The sequence below is a fragment of the Pleurodeles waltl genome, chromosome 5 (assembly GCF_031143425.1).
Source record: "Pleurodeles waltl isolate 20211129_DDA chromosome 5, aPleWal1.hap1.20221129, whole genome shotgun sequence".
Classification (NCBI taxonomy): domain Eukaryota; kingdom Metazoa; phylum Chordata; class Amphibia; order Caudata; family Salamandridae; genus Pleurodeles; species Pleurodeles waltl.
Window position 1 is genome coordinate 1,470,434,955 of NC_090444.1, and position 23,547 is coordinate 1,470,458,501.

The 23,547-nt window shown below is 48.7% G+C and overlaps 1 protein-coding gene across 2 annotated transcripts in view; it reads right to left on the reverse strand.

Moving 5' to 3' along the window:
• The window catches only part of PHF3 (PHD finger protein 3), a 629,825-nt gene that overhangs the window by 190,499 nt on the left and 415,779 nt on the right, over positions 1-23,547 (reverse strand). The window lies entirely within an intron of this gene.

Below are 23,547 nucleotides of genomic sequence, written 5' to 3' on the forward strand. Positions count from 1 at the left end.
CCTTTGCAATCTCCACTTCGACTTATGGCCACTGGAACTGCGACTAGAACCGCCAGGAACCGACAACGCTGCAATCAACGAAGAAGACTTTTCTGCAACTTTGTTTCCACTACTCCTGCCAGCATTTCTCCAGCCGTGCATCCTCAGAAGACAGCAACTCTTCAGCCTGCACAAGAAGAAAAAGGAACCTCCCTTGAAAGAGTCACTCCTCTGCAACCGCAGGCACCTACAGCAAGTGACGACTGGCTGTGTGGATCTCCCCTCATCTTGAGCTGCATTGATCCTGCATCACGGGTGGTGGTTCGGAGTAGTCCTCTTGGTCCTCTCTTCCAGCTGTCCAACTTTGGTGGGGTAAGCCTTTGCCTTTCCAAGCAGGACAGTACCCCCTTGCACAGCGTCTCTTGCAGCTGCCAAGGCTTGTTTGCATCTCCTCCAACGGATCTTCAGACAATGTGTAGCTCCAACCCCCAGCACTTCATCCTGCAAAGCAAAGCCTCCTGCGTGGTTCTCCTGATGCATGGGAACCTCTTTTGTAGTGCTGCATGGGCTTCTTCTACGACTCCTGTGTCCCCGTCCTGTGGGACTCCTGTGGGTGCTGCCTCTGCTCCTGTGGACTCTCTGTGACACTGATGGTCCCCTGTAACTCTCCCTCCTCAGTTGAGTCCTCCTGGGCCTTGCTGGTTCCTGGCAGCATCACTTTACCACTAACCGCAAGTTTGCCCTTGCCAAGGCTTGTTGGTGGAATTCCTACACCGACAAACACCCGTCTGCAATCTTCCTTCCAGCGTGGGACATCATCTGCATCCATCAGGAACTCTCCTCTGGCTCCAGGGCACCAGTGTTGACCTGTTCTACATCACTGTTGACCAACTCCTGCAAGTACAGCTGAGTGGGTAGTAGCTTCTACTCCTCCTGGACTCCACTGTGACTCTTGGACTTGGTCCCCTCTCTCCACAGATCCTTTCTTCAGAAATCCACCACTGGTTTTCGTGCAGTCTTGTCTGGGTGTCTTTGTTTCTTCCTTTCCTCCTTTTGAGTGGATTGGGGAAAATACAGTGATTTACTCCTGTTTTCCTGGTCGCTGGGGGTACTGTGTTCCTTACCTCTGTGGTCTCCTGGGACTCCCAGCTCCCCTCTACACATTCCACTTACCTTGGTGGGGGTCCTGCGTTTGCATTCTATTTTTTCAGCATATGGTTTGTGTTCCCCCTACGGTCACTATTAGTTATTACTATTTGCACTGTTTTCTAAGCCTTGTCTATGCTTATTTCCGATTCCTAGTGTATATATTTAGTGTATTATTTACCTCCTATTGGAGGGCTGCCCTTCTAGTAATTTGTGGTATTGTGTTCCAAAAATAAAGTACCTTTATGTTTGTACAACTGAGTGTTTTCTTTCAAGTGTGTAGGGGCTGTGTGACTACATTGGTATTAAATGAGCAAAGCATTTCTCCTAGATAAGCCTTGGCTGCTCATCCACAGCTACCTCTCGAGAGCCTGCTTCTAGACTCTGCCTTTACTTCACTAAGAGGGGATACCTGTACCTGGTATAAGGTGTAAGTACCTTGGGTACCCACCACACAAGAGGCCACCTTCCTACATTCCCACAGCGGACGCATACGTAGCCGTGCATGTGGCACTATTGCAATAAAAGATGCCATCCTCCCTAGGATCCTCTGAACTGTCTTTACTGAAATCTGTTGATTGGGGTATACCTGCTGCAGTAGAGTTGCTATATTTTGGATCCTGATCTCGTTTAGGTAAGCTATCCCTGAGTGTTTAGAATAGCTCCTAGATATGGCTGTATCTGAGATGGTTGGATGTGAGATTTCTGCATGTTGATGGTAAATCCTAACTGGTGAAGGAGCTGAAGCATTGTCTGTATATGCTGTAGACAATGCTAGAGTGAATTGGACTTGATGAGCCACTCGTCTAGATATGGAAGACATTAATGTTTTGTCTGCGTAGATGTGCTGCGACTACCGCAAGGCATTTTGTGAAGACAAAAGGTGCAGTTGTTACTCCAAAAGGGAGTATTTTGAATTGGAAAGCCTTCCTTGTCGGACAAAGCTGAGGTATTTTCTATGAGTTGGATGAATTGGGGTGTGAAAATATGCGTCCTTCAGATCTAATGCAGACATGAAGTCTCCATGCTGCAATAAAGGTATCGCGTCTTGGAGCGTGATCATATGAAAGTGTTCTGACAAAAAGTAGTGACGAAGTGGTATGAGATATAGGATTGGTCAAAGTGAAATGTCCTTTTTGGAAATAAGGAAATATAGTGAGTATACTCCTATTTCTTTATGATGAATAGCTGTATTGCTTCCTTTTGATTGAGAGCCTGTACTTCCTGGTTTAACAGTTGAAGATGTTCTACAGAGAGTTTGTGTCTTCTGGGTGGTGTGTATGGATGTGTGTTGATGAGCTCCAGGCAATAACCATGTTGGATAATGTTCAACACCCACTGATTTGTTATGTTTTGCCAATTATTGTGGACGTCCCCCGACAGGTGTTGTGTGATTGGCAGGAATGAAAGGAGAGTCGCTGTTTTGATGTGGAAGGAGTGGTAACAGTGGAGGTACGTCTTGCTCAACTTTTGGAACATAGATTTAGCGACATCAGAGTCCCTTTTCATCTTTTCTAATGTTTTGTCTACTTCTGGGCTGAACAAATGTTATTGATCAAAAGGGTCATTTATTAGTACATGCTGCACCTCAGGTTTAAAACAAGATCTATGCAACCAGGCCTGACTGTAGTAGTATACTAGTATTTATGTCCCTAGCAGCTGAATCTAGAGCACATCTAATTGAGTTATTTGAAATTAACTTCCCTACTGCACAAGCTGTTGTCCCTTTTCCTAAACTCTTCTGGGAGATGTTGAATAAGGTGTTCCTTCTCATACCATTGTGCTCTAACATATCTTGATAACAACCGTTGAGTGTTGGCAAATCTCCAGTGGGTGGATGCTTGAACTCCTACCCTTTTACCTGATGCATCAATCAGTTTAGATTCTTTATCTGAAGGAGAGGAATCTCTGGAGGGTTGTGAATTAGCTCTTTTACCAGCATTAGATACTACCAAGGAGTCTGATGGGATTTGACCTCTTATACAACCAAATCAGAAGGGTCTGCCTTACACGGTTTGTCAACCATAGGTGTAATTATCCTAGCACGGACGGGGTTCTTAAAAATATCACCTGCATGCCGCGTCATACCCTTCAACATAGGTGGCATATGACATGCCCTATTTGTGGAGGATAGTGTTTCAAATAAACAAAAATCATCCTCTACAGGGCCCTTGAGTAACAGGACCTGATGATATGTAGCCGCCCTAGCTAGTAACTCGTTGAAAGATGTGGTATCATCTGATGGAGATGGTTTAGCTGGCTATAAATCTGTGCCTGTGTCCCCTGGTGAGTGAAAAGAAATGTCTCCCTGTTGCAGTTACCCCCCACTTTTTGCCTGATACTGATGCTGACTTGACTGAGAAGTGTGCTGGGACCCTGCTAACCAGGCCCCAGCACCAGTGTTCTTTCACCTAAAATGTACCATTGTCTCCACAATTGGCACAACCCTGGCACCCAGGTAAGTCCCTTGTAACTGGTACCCCTGGTACCAAGGGCCCTGATGCCAGGGAAGGTGTCTAAGGGCTGCAGCATGACTTATGCCACCCTAGGGACCCCTCACTCAGCGCAGACACACTGCTTGCCAGCTTGTGTGTGCTGGTGGGAAGAAAATGACTAAGTCGACATGGCACTCCCCTCAGGGTGCCATGCCAACCTCACACTGCCTGTGGCATAGGTAAGTCACCCCTCTAGCAGGCCTTACAGCCCTAAGGCAGGGTGCACTATACCACAGGTGAGGGCATATGTGCATGAGCACTATGCCCCTACAGTGTCTAAGCAAAACCTTAGACATTGTAAGTGCAGGGTAGCCATAAGAGTATATGGTCTGGGAGTCTGTCAAAAACGAACTCCACAGCTCCATAATGGCTACACTGAATACTGGGAAGTTTGGTACCAAACTTCTCAGAATAATAAACCCACACTGATGCCAGTGTTGGATTTATTAAAAAATGCACACAGAGGGCATCTTAGAGATACCCCCTGTATTTTACCCAATTGTCCAGTGCAGGACTGACTGGTCTGTGCCAGCCTGCTGCTGAGAGACGAGTTTCTGACCCCATGCGATGAGAGCCTTTGTGCTCTCTGAGGACAGAAACAAAGCCTGCTCTGGGTGGAGGTGCTTCACACCTGCCCCCTGCAGGAACTGTAACACCTAGCAGTGAGCTTCAAAGGCTCAAGCTTCGTGTTACAATGCCCCAGGGCACTCCAGCTAGTGGAGATGCCTGCCCCCTGGACCCAGCCCCCACTTTTGGCGGCAAGTCCAGGAGAGATAATGAGGAAAACAAGGAGGAGTCACTGGCCAGTCAGGACAGCCCCTAAGGTGTCCTGAGCTGAGGTGACTCTGACTTTTAGAAATCCTCCATCTTGTAGAAGGAGGATACCCCCAATAGGAATAGGGATGTGCCCTCCTCCCCTCAGGGAGGAGGCACAAAGAGGGTTTAGCCACTCTCAAGGACAGTAGCCATTGGCTACCGCCCTCCCAGACCTAAACACACCCCTAAATTCAGTATTTAGGGGCTCCCCAGAATCTAGGAACTCAGATTCCTGCAACCTAAGAAGAAGAGGACTGCTGAACTGAAAAACCTGCAGAGAAGACGGAGACACCAACTGCTTTGGCCCCAGCTCTACCGGCCTGTCTCCCCACTTCTAAAGACACTGCTCCAGCGACGCGTTCCCAGGGCCCAGCAACCTCTGAAGCCTCAGAGGACTACCCTGCATCTAGAAGGACCAAGAACTCCCAAGGACAGCGGCTCTGTTCCCCAAAGACTGCAACTTTGCAACAAAGAAGCAACTTTGAAACAACACACGTTTCCCGCCGGAAGCGTGAGACTTTGCACTCTGCACCCGACGTCCCCGGATCGACTTGTGGAGAACAAATACCACAGGGAGGACTCCCCGGCGACTACAAGACCGTGAGTAGCCAGAGTTGAGCCCCCACAGCGACGCCTGCAGAGGGAATCCCGAGGCTCCCCCTGACCGCGACTGCCTGCTTCAAAGACCCGACACCTGGTAAAGACACTGCACCCGCAGCCCCCAGGACCTGAAGGATCCGACCTCCAGTGCAGGAGCGACCCCCAGGTTGCCCTCTCCCTTGCCCAGGTGGTGGCTACCCCGAGGAGCCCCCCACTTGCCTGCCTGCACCGCTGAAGAGACCCCTTGGTCTCCCATTGATTCCTATTACAAACCCGACGCTTGTTTGCACACTGCACCCGGCCGCCCCCGCGCTGCTCAGGGTGTACTTTCTGTGTGGACTTGTTTCCCCCCCGGTGCCCTACAAAACCCCCCTGGTCTGCCCTCCGAAGACGCGAGTACTTACCTGCTGGCAGACTGGAACCGGGGCACCCCCTTCTCTCCATTGAAGCCTATGCGTTTTGGGCACCACTTTGAACTCTGCACCTGATCGGCCCTGAGCTGCTGGTTTGGTGACTTTGGGGTTGCTCTGAACCCCCAACGGTGGGCTACCTTGGACCCCAATTTGAATCCCGTAGGTGGTTTACTTACCTGCAAGAACTAACAATAACTTACCTCCCCCAGGAACTGTTGAAAATTGCACTGTGTCCACTTTTGAAATAGCTAAATGTGTTTTATGTAAAAAGTATATATGCTATTGTGATTATTCAAAGTTCCTAAAGTACCTACCTGCAATACCTTTCATTTGAAGTATTACATGTAAATCTTGAACCTGTGGTTCTTAAAATAAACTCAGAAAGTATATTTTTCTACAAAAACCTATTGGCCTGGAATTGTCTTTGAGTGTGTGTTCCTCATTTATTGCTTGTGTATGTACAACAAATGCTTAACACTACTCCTTTGATAAGCCTACTGCTCGACCACACTACCACAAAATAGAGCATTAGTATTATCTCTTTTTGCCACTATCTTACCTCTAAGGGGAACCCTTGGACTCTTTGCATACTATTCCTTACTTTGAAATAGTGCATACAGAGCCAACTTCCTACAGTGAGTCAATATCATATGTGTCCCAGGGGACTAATAATGGATGTTGTACATCATCATCCCCACCCTGATCGTCTACATAGGACTGTGGAGATCCCTGTGGAGTTCCCCCTATTATATCTTCTATGTCTAAGTGGGAGTGATGTGGTGAAGATGGAGGTGGAGAAGAGGGTGGTAAAGGCAGTGTAATTGGACTGGTGGCTGTAGGAAGCTGGCGTGGTGTGTGGGGAGCACCTCAGGTGTTATCACCTTATACCAGGTATCCTCTATTAGTGGGTTGTAGACAGTGTCTAGGAAGCCAGAGCTCTCTAGAGGTAGCTGTGGATGAGCAGCCAAGACTTATCTAGGAGATATGCAAACCTTTTGCAATACCGCTAGAGTCGCATAGCACTTACACAAATGAAAGAACCACACAGTGTTACAAAAATAAAGGTACTTTATTACAGTAACACAAATACTATATTACTGAATAGGCAATACTCCAATAGGAGGTAAGTAAACACACTATTATGTACACATTAGAAGTCAGTGATTAGAATAGAAAGCAAAAGCAAAAGCAAATAGTAAAAACTATAGCAAATACTGAAGGCCCTAGGGGGAGACCAAACCATCTACTAAGTAAGTGGAATGTGAAAGGCAGCCCCCCACCGAAGGAAGTGAAATCCGTAGAGAGGAGTTGGAGGAACTAGGAACCCCAAAAGGTAAGTACCAGGGTTCCCCCACCAACCCCCTCAGCAACCAGAAGAGAAGAGATAATTACCGGGTTTCCCCCAAACCCACAAGAGAACTTTGGAAAAGGACAGTGCAAGACCCAGACACGAATGGAAGTAACCAAAGGAGGATACTGACAAAAGATGACCTGCAAAAGAAGGAGACCAAGTCCAGTTAGAGTTGGAGTGTCTGGCTGTGGCAGGAGCCATTACCCACCCTTTTGTGGATGCAGGACCAGCTCGATGGTGGATGAAGAAAGTCAGTCGTGCAACACAGGAACAGAAGAGGATTTCCAGAGGGGATACAAGTGATGTCCCATGTCGGCGGTCGTGATGCAGTCAGTCAGTGGTGCTAGAAAACCACCAACAAGCCCTGGCAAATGCTAGAGTCGTGGAAGAAGGTTTTTCAGGGCTGAAGAGGACCAGCAAGGCCGAGGGGACTCGACCCAAGGAGGTGAATCCGAGGTGGCCCTCAGCAGCTGGGAGAGTCACGAGAAGAGGAGACAGCCACCACAGGCGACCCACAGGGGTCACAGTGAGGCCGAATCAGCACACCTGAAAAGGAGTCGCACATCACTGGAGCTGCAGGCAGAAGACTATGCTTTGCAGGGAAGAGTGCTGGAGGCTGGGGCTACACAGATCCTGAAGATTTCTTGGAAGAGGAACAAACCAGCCTTGGTAGTTGCAAGGAGAGGCAAGGGCTTACCGTCTCCCAAGTTGGACAACTGGTAGAGAGGACCAAGAGGACCACTCCAGACCACCATCAGGGATGAAGGATCCACCCAGTTACGGAGGAGAGAGGATCCACGCAGCCGGTCGTCGTTGCAGTTGGTGCCTGCGGATGTAGAGGAGTGACTCCTTCACTCTGGCGGAGATTCCTTCTTGCGCAGGCTGAGGACTCGTCACCCTCAGAGGATGCACAGCCGGGGAAATGTTGCAGTTGCGGAAAGGAGCTAGAGAAGCAATGTTGCTGAGTAACTGCTGGAGTTGCAGTCTGTCGGTTCCTGGAGGGTCCAGTTGCAGTTCCGGTGGCCAGAAGATGAAGTAAACGATGTAGAGGAGTCTTGCTGGAATCTTGCATGTTGAATCTGAGGACCCACCCGGGAAGGAGACCCTAAATAGCCCAGGAAGGGGGACTTGTCACCTAGCAGGGTGACCACCTATCAGGAGGGGGCTGTGACATCCCCTGCCTGACGTGGCCACTCAGATGCTCCCACGGACCTCTGCCCACCTTAGATTCAAGATGAAGATGGCAGAATCAAGTGGCCACCTAGAGGAGCTCAGGGATGGACAGGGCAGTAGTCACTCCCATTTCCACTGTCCGGTTTCGTGTCAGAGCAGGGATCTGGGGTCCCTGGACTGGTGCAAACTGGTTTATGCAAGGAAGGCACCAAATATGCCCTTCAAAGCATACTGGTGGCTTGGGGAGGCTACCCCTCCCAAGCCATTTAACACCTATAAGGGAGAGGGTGTTGCCTCCCACTCCCAAGGCCTTCCTCTGCCTGAGCTGGTCAAGCAGCAGGAGGGCAGAACCCTGTTTGAGGGGTGGCAGCATGGTGGGCTGCCCAGAAAACCTCAGAAGACTGATAGGAGCAATGCTGAAGGGGGGGGGGGGGGGGGGGAGTCCTCCAAGGAGCCCCCAGAGTGCATGGAATCATACAACCAATACTGTCAACAGTATTGGGTTATGATTCCGATATGTTTGATACCAAACCTGCCCCGGTTCGGATTTACCATTATGTAGCTGGACATAGGTAGTGACCTGTGTCCAGTACATGGGTAAAATGGCTTTCCTGCACTTACGAAGTCCAGGGAAATGAAGCTGGAGTTCGTAGGGGCACCTCAGCTCATGCAGGGGTGCCCTCACATACAGGTACCTAAACCCTGCCCTCTGGATTCGGAGGGCCTGCCATAGGGTGACTTACAGTGACCTGGTGCAGTGAACTATAGTGAAAGGGTGCATGTACCTTTTCAGGCAGGCTTCAATGGCTGGGCTGCAGATACATTTTGCAAGGGCTCCCATGGGTTGCACAATACATGCTACAGCCCATGGGGAACTCCTGGTGCCCCAATGCCCTGGGTACCTAAGTACCATATACTAGGGACTTATATGGGGGCACCAGTATGCCAACTGTGGGGTGTGCTAAGTAACAAAATCTGGAAAGAGAGAGCACAGTCACTGGGGTCCTAGTTAGCCAGATCCCTTAAACACAGTCAAAACACACTGACAGCAGGCAAATAGTGGGGGTAACCATGCCAAAAAGAGGGTACTTTCCTGTAATGGCCACGTCCTTTTTCTTTTAGGTGTCGGTAAATCGATGGCCTCCTTAAATGAAGACTGACATTTAGGTTGAAGTGCTGTCAGCTTCGATGATTTGGCAACGATCCGACCAGCATTGGGTTGAATATGAATTGTCTTTTGTTTCAGATTGAGTTTCTCCGCCATAGTTTGTAAAATAGGCTCTGGTACTAAGTCAATTTCAATCCATGTGTCAAAACTTTCGGTGCCAAAGAGGCCTTTGTTTTAGGTGCTGAAATAGTTGGTGCTGATGATGTCAGAAACAAAGATGTCATTGTCTGGTTCGGAGGCCAACCCTTCTTAGCCAGTACATGGCTGAAGCTTTAGACTTAGCTTTCGGTGCCAAGCCGGAGGGCGGAAAATCCTTGGCACTTGGTCGGTGCCTACAATGGCTTAACGGCAATGCGCGGTTGTTATTTTATCTGTGTGCACACTGGTCTCCGCGTCCGACTCCGATTCAGAGTCAGGAATAGAGAAGGCCTCCTCCTCTGCCACAAAAGCTTCCTGTAGTTCTTCATGCGGGTCGATGTCCTGGATACTGAAGATGTCTGGTGTCTCCCCCAACTCTTTATGCTGCATTTCATTTCTACACACCTGATGATCATGCAGCGTCTTCTTCGCTCAAAATGATCAACAGGCCTCACAGCTTTCCTTGTTATGGTCAGGAGATAAGCAGATGTTGCAAACCGGGTGGAGGTCTGCGTGTGGATATGTGGCTTGACATCTAGGACAAAATCGAAAGGGTGTCCGTTCCATTCTCTTTACGCCCATCTCGTGAGAAAGAAGTAAGGGAGATCGACAAGGCAAGGCCCGGAGGCCGGGAACAAAGCTTGTCAAGCCGACGAAGTGGGATTTACTTTTTGTTTTCGATAGGAGTGAACAAGAAGAGCACGAAAACAATGTCGACAAGTATGGAAATGTAGTTTGACCTGAAGCGAGCCTGAGGCAAACTCAAAACGGAGCACCGAGGAACATGCCTGAACCCAATGGCGGCAAAAAAAACAATTTAACAATGGAGTCAATGGCCATGAGCACTATCAACTAGAGGAGGGGTCACTTTACCGCAGGACTCCAACAGCTTCTTCGTAGAAAAACAACTTGTACACATCTGGACCCAACACAAGATGGCAAAAGTATGCACAGCGTTTGTATCTAAAACCAAACATGCCATCGAACATTCAGGTTCTGTCCGAACCAGCTGCATGTTTGTCTCAGATGTTGGCCAACTATGAGAGCGAGAAAGGTGGAGCCCACCTTCCCCCATTCCCTCAAGCTTGCTCAGGCAAATGTGAGTGGTGCAAGGAAGTGGATTCCTGCTTCGACTTCTTATGTTTCTTACACATATCTGAGGACATGGAGCACAATAAAGAACACCTATGGAGTGGTTTCAGCGACTACGTAAATTCAGGATGTGCTGGAACCAGCAGCACGATCGACTCCACAGTTGGTCCACTTTGAGAGTCAAATCAAGAAGGATAGAGCTGCCCGCACACTTACTCAGGCAAATGAGTGGTATGAGGGAGCGGAACCCCTGTTAGACTGGTTGTGCTTCTTATGCTTGCCATAAAGCCCAACACAGAAATCACATAAGGGGGGTCAGAAGGAGGCCCCCATTAATGAAACATTTGAAGGAGCAATGTCACTCTGAAGACAATAGCTATTGGCAAGTACTGGGGGTGGTCACTGTACTGAGACGAGGAGGTGATCTAGTGAACCTAATTAACATTAAGGAATGTAGATGGATGGACATTTTGAACAGCACCAATCAGGTGTTGAATCCTGAGAAGGACATGCACAGAGTGTAAATTGCACAGTTTTAATTGTGCCTCCCTCTCCTTCTTGTTTTCTGTTTCCTGTACTTTCTGCTGTCAACTGTATTTGATTCCTCGACAATATCAGAATCATCAGCACCACATATGTAGTGGACTGTTCCACTGTTTGTGTGGTTATTACTTACAACCCTTGTCCTGTCGGGGGCTCAGTTGATTACGTGGGGTACCCGAGGCTATGGATGAAAGGCCTCATTTGAGTCCTATACCCTAGGTTTCTAGAGATACAATGTTATTGACATCAGCACCACTCATGGGGTGAGGTGCCGATTAGACAGCGCATTGATTCCTTTCACACAGAGCTGTTGGTAACCCTTGCATTTAGCATGATTGGAGCACCACACTATGTATTCAGGGCCCGCAACCTATGTTTGGTCCCATTATCAATGTGACAGATTAGATATGCTTCATACATAGTATATCACTTGCCAGATTTGGGTGACGGTTCCTTGGTTTGGGTTTGTTCTATCTGTTCATGAGATTGTCAGCAGTCAGCCAAGATGTATGGTGAGGATCATAATAGGTGCCCCTTTCATTATATGGATTGTGTCTTTTATGTTAGTGTTTAGACCTGTACTTTCACTCCTTGTAATAACAACTGAAGGCATTTCAAGATGGCGGGCACAGGTTGGTGGTCTAGTTCCATTATCTCTCTTCTTAGATAATGGAGGCGCGTCTGCCTGCGTCTCCAGTGCGTTTCAGTGTACGTGAAGACAGCATTGAGCAGCGCAGTACAGGAGCATAATAGTGGTACTGCCCTGCACATTGTTTGGATCAGATGATTGCATCCCATGTACATTGCAAGTAAAATACTGTAGGACTTTGGCTCTGCATATACTATCTCAAAGTGAGAGATAGTGTGCACAGAGTCAAAGGGTTCCCCTTAGAGGTTGATAGAGGCAAAATTAGATAATACTAATGCTCTATTTTGTGGTAGTGTGATCGAGCAGAAGGCTTATCAGAGGGTAGTTTTAAGCATTTTTTGCACACACACACAGGCGATAAATGAGAACACACACACAAGGACTTCACTCCAGGTCAATAGGTTTTTATATAGAAAAATATATTTTCTTTATTTTTAGAACCACAAGATTAAAATTTTAGGTTAGTACATAAATTGAAAGGTACTTCACACAGGTATGTATAGAACTTTGATTTAAAACAGCAGTATGCACAGTTTTGGTGAAAATGGCAATAAACTACTTTCAAAGTGGACACAGTGAAAAAATCAACAGTTCCTGGGGGAGGTAAGTATTGGTTAGATTCTCAGGTAAGTGAAGCACTTACAAGTTCAGTCTCCTGGGCATAGGCAGACCACCGTTGGGGGTTCAAGGCAACACCAAAGCCATTGCACCAGCAACATAGCCGCCTATGGTGAAGAGGGGTGCTCTGGTTCCAGTCTGCTAGCAGGTAAGTACCTGGGTCCCCGGTAAGCAGACCAGAGGGGTTTGGTAGAGCAAGAGGGTGGGGGGGAGATTGCGCCACACAAGCGCACAAAACACACCCTCTGCGGCACAGGGGCGGCCGGGTGCAGTGTGCAAAGTAGGTGTCGGGTTTGCCGTGGAAAACAATGGAGGGACCCGGGGTTACTCTGGTGATGCAGGCAGGGCACAGGGGGGCTTCTCAGGCCAGCCACCGACTGGGCTAGGATGAAGGCCACCTGCTGGTCACCCCTGCACTGGTAGGTGGTTCCTCTCGGTCTTGGGGCTGCGGGTGCAGTGCTTGGTCCAGGTGTCGGGTTCCTTTGTTACCAGGCAGTCGCGGTCAGGAGGAGCCTCTGGATCCTCTCTGCAGGCATCGCTGTGGGGGTGCAGGGAGGTCGACTCAGTGCGTCTACGTCATTGGAGTCGCCTGGGAGCCCTCTCTGCAGTGCTGGTTGTCCTGAACTCGAGCCGGGGGCGTCAGGTGCAGAGTGTGAAGACTCACGCTTCTGGCAGGAAGTTGGAGTCTCTTTAAAGTTTCTTGCTTTGTTGTTGTTTCTAGACAGAGACGCTATTCTCTGGAGGTTCTTGGTCCTTTAGGTGCAGGTCAGTCCTCCGAGTCCTCAGAGGTCGCTGGTCCCGCTGGATGCGTCGCTGTGCAGGTTCTTTGAGTCTGGAGACACGCCGGTAGGGCTGGGGCCAAGTCAGTTGTTGTCTCCGTCACCTCTGCGGGGCTTTCAGGTCAGCAGTCGTCCTTCTTTCTTCAGGTTGCAGGAATCTTATTTCCTGGGTTCAGGGTTGCCCCTAATTACTCAATTTAGGGGTGTTTTTAGGTCTGGGGGGCAGTAGCCAATGACTACTGTCCTTGAGGGTGGCTACATCCTCTTTCTGCCTCCTCCCTGTGGGGAGAGGGGGCACATCCCTAATCCTATTGGGGTATCCTCCAAAACAAGATGGAGGGTTTCTTAAGGCAGGGCTCACCTCAGCTGAGGACACCTTAGGGGCTGTCCTGACTGGTGGGTGGCTCCCCCTTGTTTTTCTCATTATCTCCTCCAGACTTGCTGCCAAAAGTTGGGGCTGTGTTCGGGGGCGGGCACCTCCACTAGCTGGAGTGCCCGGGGGCATTGTAACACGAAGCCTGAGCCTTTGAGGCTCACTGCTAGATGTTACAGTTACTGCAGGGGGGAGGTGTGAAGCACCTCCACCCCATGCAGGCTTTGTTTCTAGCCCCAAACAGCACAAAGGCTTTCACCCAAGGGGGCCAGAAACTCGTCTCAGTGGCAAGATGGCACAGACCAGTCCGTCCTGCACTGAAGGATTGGGTTAAAATACAGAGGGCATCTCTAAGATGCCCTCTGTGTGCATTTTTTAATACATCAGTGAGGGTTTATTATTCTGAGAAGCTTGATACCAAATTTCCCAATGTTCAGTGTAGCCAGTATGGAACTGTAGAGTTTGTTTTGACAAACTCCCAGACCGTATACTTAATATGGCCACACTGTACTTACAATGTCTAATAATGGACAGACAATGTAGGGGCATATTGTTCATCCAACTATGCCCCCACCTGTGGTATAGTGCACCCTGCCTTAGGGCTTTAAGGCCTGCTAGAGGGGTGACTTACCTATGCCACAGGCAGTATTGTGGGCCCATGGCATCCTCAGGGGGATGCCATGTCGACTCTGCCTTTTTCTCTCTACCAGCACACACAAACTGCAATGGCAGTGTGCATGTGTTAGGTGAGGGGTCTCTAGGGTGGCACAACACATGCTGCAGCCCTTAGGGACCTTCCCTGGTCGCAGGGCCCTTGGTACCACTGGTACCTTTTACGAGAGACTTATCTGTGTGCCAGGAGTGAGCCAACTGTGGAAACAATGGTACATTTTTAGTGAAAGAGCACTGGTGCTGGGGCCTGATTAGCAGGGTCCCAGCACACTTCTGAGTCAAGTCATAATCAATATCAGGGAAAAAGTGTGGGGGGGGGGGTAGCTGCAACAGAAAGCCATTTTCCTACACAAGCTCCCCCCAGCCCACAGGCCAGGAGACTCAGCCAAAGCTGAGAGAGTCTTCCTAGTCTGTCAGGCGAGGAAGAGTAGGGAAAACATGCTGGTTTGTTGCAGGGCCTATGCTGCCTTACACCCTCTTGTTCAGGTTATTCCCTCTGGGGAACTGAACTACTTCCACAGTGATAGGACCTAGTCTGAATTGCTTCTTGTCTATGTTTTTAGTGTCTTCACCCATTCTCTCTACTTTGGGGTTAGAGGTATCCACCTCTGCTAATCTTATCTTAGCCAGGATCACCCCTAGCTTACCCAAAGAGGTTACCCATAGCTGGAGTAACCCCACCATGACCAACAGTGTGAGGGGGCCAAACTTGCTATTTGGCATGGGGTCAGACCACCATGCCAAGGACAGTGCAGCCATAAAGGCTAACACCCAGCAGAAGCCACTGACAGCTATCAGTGCCCAGAACCACACCTTTAGATCTTCACCAACAAGGGAAGGGGCTAAGTTACAGGCTTCTTTGGGTTCAGGGTGCCTGTCTGCTGTGGTAGAGTGGGGGGGTTACCACATCTTGTAGTAAACACCCTTCCTCCACTCTTTCTTCTGTTAGCTGAGGAGCAACCTACTCATGCTTAACAGTTGCCTGACTAGTCAGGACTTCTTGTGGGTCAGGTTGGACTTTACCAGTGCCACTTTTGGAGTTCTCTGCTACTGGAGCAGAATCACCTTGGCTTGCTGGAACTTTGGCTAAAGGTTGTCCACCCTTCCTGCACTGTTTTATTTTCTTTTTCTTGTGGGGCCTACTTGCAGTTACAGCAGGGGCAGCACCTACAGAATCATTGGGAGAGGACTGGCACTGGACCAGTTTCTCCCTTGGGCTCTGACTAACCTCTGGGTAGTCATTTCCAAGGAGACAATCAAGGGGGCGGTCTGTACTGACAACAACCCTTCTCCAGCTAAAAGTTCCACCAACTTCTAGGGGCACTAAAGCCACAAACCTATTAGTGACCTTGTCTGAGCTAACCCTTACTCTGGCTGTCTCACCTGGGATGTACTGGTTTGAGAGAACCAGTCTGTCATGCACAATAGTGTGACTGGCACAAGTGTATCTCAGGGCAGTGGCTGGGATTCCATTCACCAGTAGGTGATGGAAGTGTCTACTTCCCTCTGGAATCTCCAACTCACCTGTTGGGCCCCTTCTCCAGTTGAAGGCTATGAAGACCTCCTCATCTAAGGAGTCATCCCCAATGGCTACACTGGTCACCCCTGGGATTTTGTTAGGGGGTTTGTTTTTGGGACAAGAAGTGTCCTTGGTGTGGTACCCTGTCTGTCTACAGTTGTGGCACCATACCTTAGTGGCATCCCAGTTCTTACCCTGGTACCCACCTTTGTTTTGGGTTGTGTCTTACGGCCCACCCACCTGGACTTTGGGGGCCTACAGAAGACTATTTTTCTTTATTTCTAGTGTCACCCACTTTCTCCTGGGGAGGCTTTGTAACCCTTTTCTTTGGTCACCCCCAGGGGAAGTTTTGGTTACCCTAGACTTGACCCAGTCGTCTGCCTTCTTTCCCAATTCTTGGGGAGAAAATGGACCTAGGTCTACCAGATATCGATGCAACTTTTCATTGAACCAGTTACTTAAAATGTGTTCCTTCATGAACACATTATAAAGCCCATCCTAGTAATGCACTTCATTTCCAGTTACCCAACCCTCCAGCGTTTTCACTGTGCCAATTGTGGGAACAAAGGTACAGTTTAGGGAAAGAACACTGGTGCTGGGGCCTGGTTAGCAGGATCCCAGCACACTTGCAATCATAACTAGCATCAACAAAAGGCAAAAAGGTTAGGGGGTAACCATGCCATGAGGGGCATTTTCCTACACAACCCCCCACCCCTCAAATGAAAGAGGATGAGACTAACCTTTCCTAAGAGAGTCTTCATTTTCTAAGTGGAAGAACCCAGAAAGGCCATCAGCATTGGCATGAGCAATCCCAGGTCTGTGTTCCACTACAAAGTCCATTCCCTGTAGGGATATGGACCACCTCAAGAGTTTAGGGTTCTCTACTTTCATTTGCATAAGCCATCTGAGAGGTCTGAGGTGAGTTTTAACTGTGAAGTGAGTACCAAACAGGTATGGTCTCAACTTCTTCAGGGACCAAACCACATCAAAGGCCTCTCTCTCAACGGCACTCCAACGCTGCTCCCTGGGGAGTAGCCTCCTGCTAACAAAAGTAACAGGCTGATTAAGGCCATCATCATTGATTTGGGACAGGACTGCTCCTATCCAATGCTCAGAGGCATCAGTCTACACAATGAACTGCTTTGAATAATCTGGAGCATTCAGAACTGGTGCTGAGCACATAGCTTCTTTCAGGGTGTCAAAGGCCTTTTGACAGTCCAAGGTCCAGTTAATCTTTCTGGACATTTTTTGGGAGGTAAGTTCTGTGAGGGGTGTCACTATGGATCCATATTCCTTCACAAACCTCCTATAGTATCTAGTCCAACCAAGGAATTCCCTGGGTTTTTGTAGCTTCCCAGTCCAGAATAGTCTGGATCTTGGGTTGGAGTGGCTTAACTTGGCCTCCACCTACAAGGTTGCAGGGCCTGCAGAACCTTCTTCAGGTGGACCAGGTGATCCTGCCAGTTGGAGCTAAAGACAGCAATATCATCTAGATATGCTCCACTAAAGGACTCCAAGCCAGCAAGGACTCGATTCACCAACTTTTGGAAGGTGGCAGGGCATTCTTTAAGCCAAAGGGCATAACAGTAAACTGATAATGACCATCAGGTGTAGAGAATGCTGACTTTTCTTTTGCTCCAGGTGCCATTTTGATTTGCCAGTACCCTGCTGTCAAGGCAAAGGTACTTAAGAATGTGGCTGCACTGAATTTGCCCATTAACTCATCTGCCCTTGGAATGGGGTGAGCATCTGTCTTGGTGACCGAGTTGAGCCCTCTGTAGTCCATCAAAACCTCATCTCTCTCCATCTTTGGTGTGAGGTTTAGGGACCAAGACCACTGGGCTAGCCCAGGGACTGTCGGAGTGCTCTATCACTCCAAACTTCAGCATCTTGTGGATTTCCACTTTCATGCTTTCTTTGAGTTGGTCAGACTGTCTGAATATTTTATTCTTGACAGGTCTCCTGTGTCAACATCATGGGTACGCAGGTGTGTCTGACCAGGGTCAAGGAGAAGAGCTCAGCATACTGCTGGAGGACTTGCCTGCAGTCAGCTTACTGTTGGCCAGAGAGGTGTCTGAGTAGACAACTCCTTCTACTGAGCCATCTTTAGGGTCAGTTGAGAGGAGATCAGGGAGAAGATCACTCTCTGATTTATGATCCTCATCAGTAACCATCAGCATGTTTACATCTGCCATGTAATGATAGAGTTTAAAGCGGTTAACATGGATCACCCTCTTGGGGGTCCTGCTAGTGCCTAGGCCCACCAGGTAGGTGACCTGACTCTTTTTCTCTTTCACTGGGTAAGGGCCACTCCATCTGTCTTTAAGTGCCCTGGGAGCCACAGGCTCCAGGACCAAGACTTTCTGCCCTGGCTGAAACTCAACCATAGCAGCCTTTTGGTAATACCACAACTTCTGGAGTGGTTGGCTGGCCTTGAGGTTTTTGCTTGCCTTTTCCATGTACTCAGTCATCCTAGAGCAAAGGTCTAGTACATAGTCCTCTACATTTTGTTTAGCCTCATGGAGAGGTCTCTCCCAGCCTTCTTTTACAAGTGCCAGTGGTCCCCTGACAGGATGGTCAAACAGAAGCTCAAAGGGGGGAAACCCTATGCCCTTCTGTGGCACCTTTCTGTAGGCGAAAAGCAGGCATGGCAAGAGGACCTCCCAACTCCTTTTGAGTTCTTCGGGGACCCCCATGGTCATGCCCTCCAATGTCTTGTTAAATCTTTCTACAAGACCACTGGTTTGTGGATGGTATGGTGAACTTGTAAGTCACCCCACACTCATTCCACATGTGTTTCAGGTAAGCTGACATGAAGCTGATACCTCTGTCAGAATCCACCTCCTAAGGAGCTCCCACTCTGGTAAAATACCTATGAGTGCTCTGGCTACTGCAGGGGCAGTAGTGGCCCTAAGGGGAATTGCCTCAGGGTACCTGGTAGCATGATCCACTACTACCAGAATATATTGGTTCCCTGATGCTGTGGGAGGTTCCAGTTGACCCACTATGTCCACTCCCACTCTCTCAAAGGGGACCCCCACCACTGGAAGTGGAATGAGGGGGGCCTTTGGATGGCCACCTGTCTTACCACTGGCTTGACAGGTGACACAGGAGGTGCAAAACTCCTTAACCTTCTGGGACATATTGGGCCAGTAGAAATGGTTGACTAATCTCTCCCAAGTCTTGGTTTGTTCCAAATGCCCAGCAAGGGGAATGTCATGGGCTAAGGTCAGAATGAACTCCCTAAACTCCTGAGGCACTACCATTCTCCTAGTGGAAAAAGGTTTGGGATCTCTTGCCTCAGTGTAAAGGAGTCCATCTTCCTAATAGACCCTATGGGTTCCAGTGACATTACCGTTTTCTTGCTCAGCTGCTTGCTGTCTTAGGCCTTCAAGAGTGGGAAAACTCTTTTGTCCCTTACACAGCTGTTCCCTTGAATGTCACCTGGGCCCAGGAGCTCTCCAGGTCCAGGGACTCAGTTCCATCAGGGGATAGAACATCTTCCTGAGAAAAGAAGTTCTGTTTCTTTTGCTGTAAAGAAGCTGGCCCCCAAGTCATCTTTCCATTCCTCTTGGAAGGTTGGGCCATTATTCCGGACTCCAACAATTTTTTCACCCTGTGCTCTGCACTGTGCTCTAGTCTTGCCACACATTAGTTCCAGGATGCCCAGCATGGCTGCACGGGTTTTGAGCTCTACCTCAGCCCATGCCGGGGACTCCAGATCATTCCCTAGCAGACATTCTACTGGAATTGCAGAGGAGACTACCACCTGTTTCAGGCCAGTGACCCGTCCCCATTCTAAAGTTACCATTACCATGGGATGGAGTTTAGTTTGACTGTCAGCATTTGTGACTGGATATGTCTGTTCAGCCAGGTACTGTCCTGGGGAAACCAGTTTGTCTGCCACCATGGTGACACTGGTACCTGTATCCCTCAGGGCTTCTACTCTATTCCCATTTATCAAGAGCTGATGCCTGTATTTTTGCATGTTAAGCGGCCAGGCGGCAAGTGTGGCTAAATCCACCCCACCCTCTGAGACTGAAGTAGCTTCAGTGTGGACCCTGATTTGCTCTGGGCACACTGTTGATCCCACCTGGAGACTGGCTATCCCAGTACTAACTGGAGTAGTAGTTGTTGTGGGACTTTTCTTTGGACAGGCCTTGTCTCCAGTTTGGTGTCCATGCTGTCTACAGTTGTGACACCAGGCCTTCTTGGGATCAAAGTTTTTAGCCTTACACCCATTTGTGGACTGTGAAGAGGCTCAGGGCCCACCCTCCTGAGCAGGTTTTAGGGGCCCTGTAGAAGACTCTTTGTTTTTGTTCTTGGATGTCTCAACAGCCTTCCCCTGGGGAGGCTTTGTGACCCCTTTCTTTTGGTCACCCCCTGTGGAAGTCTTGGTCACCCTTGTCTTGACCCAGTGGTCTGCCTTCTTTCCCAATTCTTGGGGAGAAACTGGGCCTGGGTCTACCAGATGTTGATACAGTTTGTCATTGAAGCAATTACTTAACAAATGTTGTTTCGTAAATAAATTATACAGGTCATAACGACTTACACCACTGCCAGTTATCCAACCATCTAGTGTTTTGATTGAGAAATCAACAAACTCAACCTGGGTCTGGCTCGGGGATTTGTGAGCCCCCCTGAAACGAATCCTGTACTCCTCAGTTGAGAATCCAAAGCCCTCAATCAGGGTAGCCTTCATAAGGTCATAAGATTCTGCATCTCTACCAGAGAGTGTGAGGAGTCTATCCCTACACTTTCCAGTTAACATTTCCCAAAGGAGAGCTCCCCAGTGAGATCTGCTTACTTTTCCGGTTGCACAAGCCCTCTCGAAAGCTGTGAACCACTTGGTGATATCATCACCTTCTTAATATTTGGTGTTACAATCCCTTTTGGGATTTTTAGGATGTCAGTATTCTCTCTGACCCTATTTAAGTTGCTGCCACCATTTATGGGACTTAAACTCATCTCTTTTCTTCCCCTTTCTATGGCTAGGAGCTGCTTCTCCAAAGCCAATCTCTTGGCCATCCTGGGGTGAGAGCCTTTGTGAGCGGCCCTGCTCAAAACCAGCTACTTCTTTGCAACAAAGAAGCAAGGTCCAAAGACTGCACGTTTCCCGCCTGAAGCGTGAGACTTCACACTCTGCACCCGACGCCCCCGGCTCGACTTGCAGAAAACCAACACCTCAGGGAGGACTCCCCGGCGACTGCGAGCCCGTGAGTGACCAGAGACGACCCCCAAAGCACCCACAGCGACACCTGCAGAGAGAATCCTGACCGCAACTGCCTGTAACAAGGGACCCGACGCCTGGAACCAACACTGCAACGGCAGCCCCCAGGACCTGAAGGAACCAAACTTTGATGCAGGAGTGACCCCAAGCAACCCTCTGCCCTGCCCAGGTGGTGGCTGTCCCGAGAAGCCCCCCCTGTGCCTGCCTGCACCGCTAGAGTGACCACCGGGTCCCTCCATTGAAACCTATACAAAACCTGACTGCACACTGCACCCGGCCGCCCCTGTGCCGCTGAGGGTGTGTTTTGTGTGCCTACTTGTGTGTCCCCCAGTGCTCTACAAAAACCCCTGGTCTGCCCCCCGAGGACGCAGGTACTTACCTGCTGGCAGACTTGAACCGGAGCACCTCTGTTCTGCATAGGCTCCTATGTGTTTTGGGCACCTCTTTGACCTCTGCACCTGACCGGCCCTGAGCTACTGGTGTGGTAACTTTGGGGTTGCCTTGAACCCCCAACGGTGGGCTGCCTATGCCCCATGACTGAGACTTGTAAGTGTTTTACTTACCTCCTAATCTAACCTTTACTTACCTCCCCCAGGAACTGTTGATTTTTGCACTGTGTCCACTTTGAAAATAGCTTATTGCTATTTTTACAAAGACTATACAAGATATTGTTTTCATTCAAAGTTCCTAAAGTATCTAAGTGAAGTACCTTACATTTAAAGTGTTTTGATGTAAATCTTGATCCTGTGGTTCTTAAAATAAACTAAGAAAAGATATTTTTCAATATAAAAACCTATTGGCCTGGAGTAAGTCTTTGAGTGTGTGTTCCTCATTTATTGCCAGTGTGTGTACAACAAATGCTTAACACTACCCTCTGATAAGCCTACTGCTCGACGACACTACCAAAAAATAGAGCATTATAATTATCTACTTTTGCCACTATCTTACCTCTAAGGGGAACCCTTGGACTCTGTGCACACTATTTCTTATTTTGAAATAGTATATACAGAGCCAACTTCCTACAGACGGTTGCTGTCAAGGGCGACTATGGTGTTCTGCTCCCATGACCAGTACTCTTTGAAGTCACAGGGCTCGAGGAAGTCAAGGTAGTCTCACAAAAAGCACAACAACATTCAGAGCTTGGGTCTTCTTCGTCTCGCCACTCCCACCACTGGACATCACATGATGCTCTAGGCACCTCTAGGCCATAGTCAAGCCAACCCTCCTCCCTTAACTGACCATTAGGCTAGTCCCACTTTGGTCCTACTCCAAACAGACTGCGACACCACAGCAACTCCATGGACCACATTTTCAGTGCCACACCGTATTTCTTTTGGAGTGCCTTTGATCCACTTGGATTTAAGGTGGTCTCCAATCAATCTACCATTGGGGAATTCTTCCTCGATGTCAACTGCACCCAGCACCCTGTCCTCAAGAGTACTCTGCTCTCGATTCTGGCTAATCCAGCCCATCCACTGCCCCATGACCAGGCAGTGTGAGGTTGGCATGGCACTCTGAGGGGAGTGCCATGTTGACTTAGTCATTTTCTCCCCCACCAGCACACACAAGCTGTGAGGCAGTGTGCATGTGCTGAGTGAGGGGTCCCCAGGGTGGCATAAGACATGCTACATCCCTTAGAGACCTTCCCTGGCATCAGGGCCCTTGGTACCAGGGGTACCAGTTACAAGGGACTTACCTGAGTGCCAGGGCTGTGCCAATTGTGGAGACAAAGGTACAGTTTAGGGAAAGAACACTGATGCTGGGGCCTGGTTAGCAGGGTCCCAGCACACTTTCAAATCATAACTTAGCATCAGCAAAGGCAAAAAGTTAGGGGGTAACCATGCCAAGGAGGCATTTCCTTACACCATCACACCTTCAACTTTGACCATGAGCATTTTTAAAACCTTCAGCGTCTGGTGACTGCTAATTTGGCCTTCTGGTCTAGGAAGGCCTTTTTGTCCATCTTTGTGCAGCACAGACACCACGCCAAGTCTTGGTTGGAACTGAGGTACCGGAGACTGATGTCATGGTTGTTTGTCACTGATATCTGCCGGTGACAGTAACAACACAGTTTTGAACCCTGTTGTTTTAGTGGGTGACGTTGTCTGCACACTGAATTCATTTGGGAGGAAAAAATCTCTGTCAGGAGTGACAGGATTCAAGACCTCCGGTTCTGCGTCGGCAGGCACACAAAAAATAAATTGATGTCAGCGCATGGACGTGGGGCATATATAGAGTCCCCGGTGTCATGTCTGAGCCGGGCCAAGCCAGAGCAGACGCCAACTGTCGACATGCAAGGGAATTGTTACAAATGTATCTGGATCCAGTCTGGCACCTGGGGAAATTCACATGGTGAGGAATCTGCAGTTAGGAGTCTGTATCAAATGTTTTCAATGATAGATAGCTTATCAAAACAATGGCAAACCATTAAATTACATGACAGTGAATAGCTCAAGGAAGAGGACCAAAACCCACTCTCTCTGTACTGTTATTTAATGTTCGTATTGTACATGTTGATGAACTGATGACACAAGGTCCTCCGGAAAACTAGAGTTGTGTATAACTAAACCTTAAAAGGGTTCAGGAAAGGCAATGGATAACATGGTGGAACAAAAATCAGGATAATTCAGATTACAGAGTTATAAAATAACTTCAGCATGTACCCCAGAAATGAAGAGCACTTAATCGATGAACAAAATAACACATTTTCGATACTGCCTTAAAGCTGTCCATCACAAAGAAAAACCGAGAAGGGGAAAAAAAACAATTGAAAATAATTAATAAATAGAGCTT